At 47.0% G+C, this 9511-nt stretch overlaps 1 long non-coding RNA gene across 1 annotated transcript in view; it reads right to left on the bottom strand.

Annotated features, from left to right (window-relative positions):
• Positions 1-5224: 5224 nt before the first annotated feature.
• The window catches only part of LOC104999255, a 19439-nt gene continuing 15152 nt past the window's right edge, over positions 5225-9511 (bottom strand). The window contains exon 3 of the long non-coding RNA XR_826576.1: positions 5225-5443. This is a non-coding gene — a long non-coding RNA (uncharacterized LOC104999255). The remainder of the gene's footprint in view (positions 5444-9511) is intronic.

Here is a 9511-nt window from a genome sequence, read left to right as displayed (position 1 = left end):
ATACAGTTCTTCTGTGTATTCTTGCCACCTCTTCTTAATATCTTCTGCTTCTATTAGGTCCATACCATTTCTGTCCTTTATCGAGCCCATCTTTGCATGAAATGTTCCTTTGGTATCTCTGATTTTCTTGAAGAGATCTCTAGTCTTTCCCATTCTGTTGTTTTCCTCTATCTCTTTGCATTGACCGCTGAGGAAGGCTTTTTTATCTCTCCTTGCTATTCTTTGGAACTCTGCATTCAGGTGCTTATATCTTTCCTTTTCTCCTATGCTTTTCACTTCTCTTCTTTCACAGCTATTTGTAAGGCCTCCCCAGACAGCCATTTTGCTTTTTTGCATTTCTTTTCCATGGGGATGGTCTTGATCCCTGTCTCCTGTACAATGTCACAAACCTCATTCCATAGTTCATCAGGCACTCTATCAGATCTAGTCCCTTAAATCCATTTCTCACTTCCACTGTATAATCTAAGGGATTTGATTTAGGTCATACCTGAATGGTCTAATGGTTTTCCCTACTTTCTTCAATTTAAGTCTGAATTTGGCAATAAGGTGTTCATGATCTGAGCCACAGTCAGCTCCCGGTCTTGTTTTTGCTGACTGTATAGAGCTTCTCCACCTTTGGCTGCAAAGAGTATAATCAGTCTGATTTCGGGTTGACCATCTGGTGATGTCCATGTGTAGAGTCTTCTCTTGTGTTGTTGGAAGAGGGTGTTTGCGATGACCAGTGCATTCTCTTGGCAAAACTCTATTAGCCTTTCCCCTGCTTCATTCTGTATTCCAAGGCCAAATTTGCCTGTTACTCCAGACTTCCTACTTTTGCATTCCAGTCCCCTAAAATGAAAAGGACATCTTTTTTGGGTCTTAGTTCTAAAAGATCTTGTAGGTCTTCATAGAACCGTTCAACTTCAGCTTCTTCAACGTTACTGGTTGGGGCATAGGCTTGGATTACCGTGATATTGAATGGTTTGCCTTGGAAACGAACAGAGATCATTCTGTCATTTTCGAGATTCCATCCAAGTACAGCAAGGTGGCCTCAGGAGTAGATAAATGTCTCTTGGGAGAATTTGAGTTTGCCCGAGGGAGGCGCTAGGATTCTCACGTGGTAAAAATGACTATTGCTGACCCCAGTGATCCCAGTGTCAAGATGACCGTCATCCAAGCCTTCAACCAAGGCTGAGGCTGGCCCAACCTTCCTGCACGAGGCACTGGGCACACAGTACCTGCAGAGCCTGGCATGGTGCCCACACTTACCAAGCTCACAGACTGGTAGGAGGGGCTGATGAGCAAAACTAGCCCAGTGGAAAGGTAGCTGCTTCCCTGGTGCTCACATCATCAGCTATCTAAATCTTCCTCCTGGGTCCTAAACACATTGAAATCTTGAGAAAACTTTGGAGTAGCAGAATTATCATTGAGGAAAAAAAAAATCAAAGATTTATAGGCAGAATTCTGGAATAACCAGAACCGAACTAAAGATAAATATGCTTTTCTCATTTCTAGGACTTCATAATTTTTGGTTCACTTTTAGCTCTTGAAATCACCCGCACCCCCCACCCACCACCCCATAGCTGCCAGTGGAATACATTTAAGAGCTGTGATCAAAAGCCCTCGTCCAGAAGATAGCCCTGAATAATCCAGTCCAGCCGCAAGCGCTACATTAGTTCTGCTTCCCTTCATCACTGTGGTAAGACAAGGATTGCCCTTTTGGTTTGTCTTCTCTCTCCCATTCACTAGCACCTCAATATGTCCTCTGCCTCCATACAGTCTCTTTTGCAAGTTTATATAGGCAAAGAACACGTGTCTTCACTTTCCTGAATTATCCCGTGCCACTAAGCTGAGTACGTTGCACCCAGGATATGCTTGGTCAGTGCAGACATAGCTCCTCTTTCATCCTCGAAGCCTACATGTTTGTGCTAAGTTGCTTCAGTTGTGTCCAACTCTTTGGGACCCCATGATCGGTAGCCTGCCAGGCTCCTCTGTCCATGGGATTCTCCAGGCAAGAATACTGGAGTGAGTTGCTATACCCTCCTCCCGGGAATCTTTCCGACTCAGGGATCGAAACCATGTCTCTTATATCTAACTGCGTTGCAGGTGGATTCTTTACCAGCAGCACCGCCTGGGAAGCCCTCGAAGCCTGTGCACACAGGGTTCTTCGGAAATCGGCGCCAGTGACCCTCACTGCCACTCTTTTTCCTTCAGTACCTTGCGTTCCGTGATCAGACCGGGATTTCCTTCACCTTCAATCCTTTCACTGACCCTTTGGAATTTAGCTGACTCACTAACCAAGCACTGAAGGGCAGGTACCAGCAAGTTACTTTAGAAATCTCTTTTCACCTTGCTTATAGCTTATGGGAATTTGCTGTATGGCTCAGGAGACTCAAACAGCGGCTCTGTATCAACCTAGAGGGGTGGGATTGGGAGGGAGGTTCAAAAGGGAGGGGATATCTGTATACCTATGGCTGATTCATGCTGAGGTTTGACAGAAAGCAACAAAATTCTGTAAAGCAATTATCCTTCAATAAAAAAAAAAAAAAAAGCCTCTTAAGACTTTGCGGAGTTTGTCGTATGTTTGCCATGGTTACAAAGGGAGCTGGCAATACACAGCGTGTGGCAGGAAGTAATGAATTGTCCATGACCGTGAAATGTTGGTTTTTGTGAAGGGCTCTACGGAGGCGCTGCAGGAGGACGGTGTGCATCGAGGGGGGATTTAGCAAGGTGTTGGTGCCGAAGAGTAAGCCACTTTTTAGAGTGACACCCATGTCACAGTGTCAACAGGGGCGGGGGTTTTCAGTGACTCGTATGATGAAGAAAGAGGCGTGATTCAAAGGCTGTCACTGTGGGAAGCCTTGGTGCTGTAGCAGTGGCACACCACTGACCTGCTTTAATAGGATGCAAATAACCTGGTCAGGTGGCAAATGTGATTCAAGCCATCATATTCTGAGGCAAATGATTCGATGTGTTTGTGTTCTCAGTTTGTTTCATTCTATATGTGTGGAAAGGAAGAGATGCTTGCTCCTCCCTCCGTCCAGCAAGCAGCCTCCTCACCCCACAGTTTTCTGATTCCTCCTTGGTTGTTGTGGTTCAGTCGCTCAGTCGTGTCCGACTGTCTGTGACCCCATGGACTGCAGCACGTCAGGCTTCTGTGTCCTTCACTATCTCCCAGAGCTTGCTCAAACTCATGTCCATGGAGTCGATGATGCCATCCAACCGTCTCATCCTCTGTTGCCCCCGTCTCCTCCTGCCCTCAATCTTTCCCAGCATCAGGGTCTTTGGTACTTTGTGTAACATGTGGCTGTGCCCTTTGGCTGGGGGCTAAGGGTGGACCTGTCTGATCACACAGTCCCATAAGATGGTTTCCATTCTGGCTTCACTGACTCCAGCAATCCATGGCATGCTGCTAAATCTTTTACAACCAGCTTCCTGGGGGTGGGGGCAGGCAGTGGGGAGAGAAGCTCAGCTTAGTAGCATTTCCTGATTTCCACGGTATAAATATTCCCATCTGTGCTGATCTCAAGCTGCTAGATGACATCATTGAACGTGGTGTTGGAAAGATGAGCCATTTGGCTCTAGCTCAGCACTGCCAGCAATCCTAACACTTACCCATGGCTGGGCATCCTTGTAAAGAGGGGACAGAATCAACATCCTGATTTCCTGCTCATTGTGAGGTGAGGAGGGCAGCTGTGTACCCCGGAGTCTTGTATAGGTATTCTGTGCATCTTAGGTGGCGAGGAGACCAGCATGGCCCTTTCAGTAGGATGACTGTATTCTTCATAATCTTAACAGGGACACTTTCATGATAAAAGGGGATGTTGTTAACGTTTATACTAGGACCATGGCACAACTAGGGCTGTGCCTGGAAAAGCCAGGACTATGTGATCACCTTCCTTTAAAGCAAAATATGAACTTAGTAGGGAGCAAGGCTGTATCCATTCGAGGCCTCCCCCGTCTTCCCCATCTCTGGGCTTGGTTCTCTGTCCAGGGGTCCTGGAGTCCCCATTCAACCTGGCAGGGCCAGAGTCCGCACAGCTCCGAGAACCATGTGTGTGTTCAGACTGATAGCTTCCCTCGAAGCGTATTTTCAGCCACAGCAAATGCCCCTTCCTGTCCCAGCAACTGTGTCAGCAGCTCAGTGCTACTGTTGTTGGTCGAAGGCCAAACTGCCTATCCTTCTCATAAAAAAATAAAAAACATATAAGATCTTATGGGAGGAAAAAAAGAGTCCAGTAAATAATCCTCTCTTTACAGGACTCTAAATTTGCCTGTAGTCCTTGCTTATGAGTGCGTGGACATATTTATTGATGGAATTGTAATCAGTGCGTGCAAACTATTGGGGGTTCTTCTTGTTTCCATTTAGCATTATTTCACACGCTCATTTCCATATATTGACTCAGTCCGCATGCCTATCATTTTTTATGGCGACATAGTATTCCATCACGTTGACATGCTCTAGTTTTACTCCCTGTTCTCCCAAGAAAATGTCCTGGCTTCAAGCTGGCTGGCTGTCATGACTGCAGGCTGGCAGGGAGAACTCTGGCTGGTTCCTGCTGTGGGAGGAGCTGATCCATTAGGCAGGGGATCAAGTTGATCAGTAACGTGTTTCAGTTTGGGAACTGAGTCTCTAACCAGTCCCTGTGACATATGCAAATGAGGCTCACTGAGAGATAATGGTACACATTTGGGGTTTTTTCTTTTTGGAGATGGCATGTCTCACCTGAGCAAAATAATCTTAACTAATTTTTTTTTTAATTAAAGTATAGCTGATTTACAATGCTGTTAGTTTTAGGTGTCGAGTGTACAGCAAAGTGACTCAGTGATATATTATATATATATTTATATTTTTTATATGTATAAAGAAATATATGTGTATTCTTTTATGGATTCTTTCCCCTTATAAGTTATTAAAAATATTGAGTAGAATTCCCTGTGTAATACAGTAGGTCTTCGTTGTATATCTGTTAATCCCAAGCTTCTAATTTATCTCTCCTTTGCCCCCTTTCCCCTTTGGTAATTGTAAGTTTGTTTTCTATGTTTGCGGGGTCTATTTTGCAATAGTGCACATTTTTGCATGTTAAAGTTCAATGTTAACACTCCCTGTCTTCTCCTTTATAACTTAAGCTCCTCTGCGGTCCCCGACTTGACCAAGAAAGGCCACACATCAATAAGCACATTTAACAGGGAGGCAACGAGCATTAACGTAGGCATGGGGTGACTTTTAAGTTATGCCTGAGAATACAGACAGTTTAATAGAGCAGCATCCGGATAAAGTCTGCTGACTCCAGGGCTTCTGAGAAACCCCAGGCTGCCCAGTGGCTCCTCCAAGACCACAGAGGCTGAAAGTAGAGAATTCTGCTCTGCATGTTGAAGTCCTTGGGCCTCACGGTTCACTTCCCCGGCACTCAGAGTCCAGGCCCAGCTTGGGCTTTGCTTCGGGTGAGTGCTGCTTTGGCGCCTAGGGAAGATCAATAAACAGCATGAGGGAAGAAGATGATACTTAAGTGCAACCTTTGGCCTTGAACCTAAGGCTGAGTTCATTAAATTTGATTATCTTCTTGTTGGGGTTAAAGTCTCGTCTTTGTACAGTGAACTCGCTGATTTCGTGGGGGTGAGTAACCTGGAGGGGAGGTTTGACTTACCTCCTGCAGCGCTTGCTACTTGGCAGCCTCTGTTTCAAGCACTTTAGGCATTGTGCGTGCATGCTAAGTCATTTCAGTCGTATCTGACTCTTTGTAGATCTATGGACTGTAGCCTGCCAGGCTCCTCTGTCCATGGGATTCTCCAGGCAAGAATGGAGTGGGTAGCCATTCCCTTCTACAGGAGATCTTCCCAACCCAGGGACTGAACCTGGGTCTCCTGAAGTGCAGGCAGATTCTTTACCATCTGAGCCAGCAGGGAAGCCCACTTTAGGCACATGAATTCCCCAAATCCGCACAACTGTCTGAGGTATATGCTGTTACTCTCTCCATTTTATCAATGAAGGAAGGAACCAAACCCCGGAAAGATTAAGCAACTTGCCAAAGTCACGAAGTTGGCACAGGGCAGATCTGGGATTAGATCTGGGATTAGAACCCTGGGTTTGCTGCCAGGGTCTGTGCCTTAAACTACCACACTGTTTGAGTGAAACTCCAGTCTTTTCACCCAGAAGTGGGTCTGTCCTCGCTCTGCCCTTGGCCCCTTCTGCTCCAGGCCAGACGATGCCATCTTTAGCCTCCGAGGAGGAAGAACGTTCAGGATGGGCTGATTCTGTCCATCTGAGCCTTGCGGGCTGAATGAACAGTTGGAAACACACCCAAAAGGATTAGCCCCAGTTTTGTCTTTAATTTCCTTCCTGAATAGATTTTTCCTCTGCTGATGAAATCTGTCCCAATTTGGGGATGGGTGGGTAGGTAGGGGAGCCTATAAGGATTTGGTTTCAGAAGGTTTCATATGTCTGCCAGGAAAAATATGGGGAGAGATTTCATGCTTCAAATGTGGTGAGAGACTATATTCTTTCACGGCTTACCCATCCATCCATCCTTCCATCTTTTCCCTATTTTTCCACCCACCTCCATCCATTCATCTGTACTGCCTATTTATCTACCCATCTAATCTATCTGATCTGTCTCTATCAACTATCTATCACCTATCTGTGTATCTATCTAGCCATCATTTTTGCAGGTTCATAATAGCGATGTTGAGGCCACCAATCTGGATGCTCCCTGGTATCTCACCGCCACAGCCCTGTTTATGGCCATCGTAAAATGTCTGTGGAGAGTCCAACGGCTGATTTCCCAGGGTCTTTTTCTCCTGTCTGAGGGATCAGGAAAAAAAATCTATCAGCTGGAGAAATTAAGCCATTTTTCTTCGGGGGAGAGAAATGGAGGAGCCAGTGCTCCACATTAAAATGCTGCAGTGGATTCCAGATGAGTGAAAAATTGGTCTGCATAGTGAGGAGTCTTGAGGAGCGATCTGGAGGGTTTGTGGCTGGCTCCTGGCCAAGGTGCGTGGGGTGTGTTGGGCGGGGGACAGGACATCAAGGCGGGATGAGTCAGGCAAGTGGGTCTCTGGGACTTTCACTCATGGGGAGCCGGCGCCAAGGCGTCACCCTCCTTAGTCTCCCTGCCATTTATTTTTCCAAAAAGCTGGTTGTCCAGGTGCTTTTATCAGAGAGGGACAATTTCTGGGCTCCTCTTCCAGTTATCTCTCTTTACGCCCTCCAGATGCCTGACCACAACCTCACTGCCCCTCACAACTCACACAGGCCAAGTCTGCAGGAAAGAGGGGTTCAGCCTTCGGAGGGGGCGGGGCCTGTCATAGAGGAAGGACATTAGCCCAGCTTCAGACAGTTAACCCAAATATGATCCAGGTATAATGCTATGACCGGCCGGAAACCTAATCAGGGCCCATCTGTGGTCCTTAACAAATATGAGCAGCCGCTCTGATGACAGTAAGCAGGTTACCGGGAAGCCACAAAAGCAGAATTCATTTAAGGATGTTGGCCCCGACCCCGCCCTTGCTGGGGATTAGCTTCCTGCGGGCTCTCAGACGCCCAGTCTTCCTGACCTGTCCTGGCTCTAAAGGGCCATTTCTCACCTGGGAGGCTCTTGGGAGCAGAGGCTGCTTTGTCTTGTCACTACCTTTGCAGGGTGAGTCTCCTACCTACAGCCTTTGCTCACTTCCTCCACAGGCATCCCATCATGGGAGGGGAGAATGGGGCTCTGGAGAACTTGAATGCAAATCTGCTAGGTGGGTGGTTAGAGTGTCACTGATAAGGTAGGAATGGCGATGCCTACCCTGCAGGGCTGTTGTATCCACCTAGCAGGCGTTCCAGCAGCAGGAGCTGATGGTTCATTATTCTTTGCTGCCTGGTGTGAGTGGAGGGGTGGGGAACTCCTGCTGTTCCCAAGTGTTGCCTGATCTACAATGTCTACAGCTCCACCATCACTTTCATTTATGTCTAATTTCATTCCAGAGAAGTTTCTGTGCTCTACTCCCTGAGGTCCTCTGAAATGTCCAATATTCATGGGAGAGGTAACATATCAGACCTGCCCTTTTCACTTTTTCCCACGAAGTCCCCTAATAACAGAGGGGTGTGAATGTGTATATTCTGGGTGGGTGTGTCGATTGAGCCATAAGGCATAGCAAGTATGGGATTTCTGTGAGTTTTTTTTCCTTAAAAGTGTATGCCAATTTTGAAGTCTACTCTATAACATAAGGATCCTCTGAATGATTTATTTATAAAAAGTAATCCTAAAGGACGGTCTTCCCGAGTGACTTGATGATAAAGAATCCATCTGCAATGCAGGAGATCCAGGTTCAATTCCTGGGTCGGGAAGATCCCCTGGAGTAGGAAATGGCAACCCACTACAGTACTCTTGCCTGGGAAATCCCATGGATGGAGGAACCTGGAGAGCTACAGTCCATGGGTTCACAAAGAGTCAGACACGACTGAGCTACTAAACCACCGCCACCATCAATCCTAAAAGAAATCAATCATGAATATTCATTGGAAGGACTGACGCTAAAGCCGAAGCTCCAATACTTGGGCCACCTGTTGCCAACAGCCGACTCATTGGAAAAGAATCTGATCCTGGGAGAGACTAAAGGCAAAAGGAGAAAAGGGTGGCGGGGAATGAGATGGTTGGATGGCATCACTGACTCAATGGATGTGAGTTTGATCAAACTCTGGGGTATGGTGAAGGACAGGGAAGCCTGAAGTGCTGCAATCCATGGGGTCACCAACAGTCAGACACGACTTAGCAACTGAACAGCAACAAGCATTAGATGATGCAGGAAGAGGCGTGATGGTTGCCCATTGGTCTAGGGATTCCTAACGCTGTTTTCTAAACCTGCTGCATTGGAATCACTGGGAGAACTTGAAACCACACAGCTACCCAGACACCACGCCTGAAAGCTTGACCCATGTTTCAGAGTTGGACCCTGGCAATCTGGGTTTTAGGAAGTGTCCCTAATTCCCTACATGATTCTGATTTGAGGTCAGGCTGGGGACCCACTTCAGAGTAAATGTCCCCAGTCTCTGCCAGGTAATCTGCAGAGAGATGTGTGTCTTTAAACGGAGGAGGGGGTGCATGGGAGCTAAAGCCAGGTGTTGCACTCAGAAGGGAGGTAAGGAAGGCTCACAGGAGGTGAGGACATAATGTAACCAGAAGTTCAGGGGCTGGAGGAGGAGGGCAGACACCTGTCCGAAGGCTGACTCCTCCCCACCGTGACAGCCAAGTGGGCAAGAGCTTTTATAGAGGGAGGGCGGGGACTGCATGTAGAAACAGCACAGTCAGCTCTGACAGTCATCTTGAGACGGGTCATCGATGGTCTGACCTGCATTATCTTGATTGTTTTAGGTACAGCTATTCTTCAGTTCCAGTGCTGGTTATTTCCATTTCTTGAGGCCAGTTCTCAGAATTGTGGCAGGTTATGTCATGGGAAAACTGGAAACAGTGGCTGACTTTATTTTGGGGGGCTCCAGAATCACTGCAGATGGTGACTGCAGCCATGAAATTAAAAGACGTTTGCTCCTTGGAAG

This window comes from Bison bison, unplaced genomic scaffold (assembly GCF_000754665.1).
Source record: "Bison bison bison isolate TAMUID 2011002044 unplaced genomic scaffold, Bison_UMD1.0 scf7180017864349, whole genome shotgun sequence".
Lineage (NCBI taxonomy): Eukaryota > Metazoa > Chordata > Mammalia > Artiodactyla > Bovidae > Bison > Bison bison.
The sequence above is the reverse complement of the archived record's forward strand: the minus strand, read 5'-3'. Positions and strand labels throughout refer to the sequence as shown.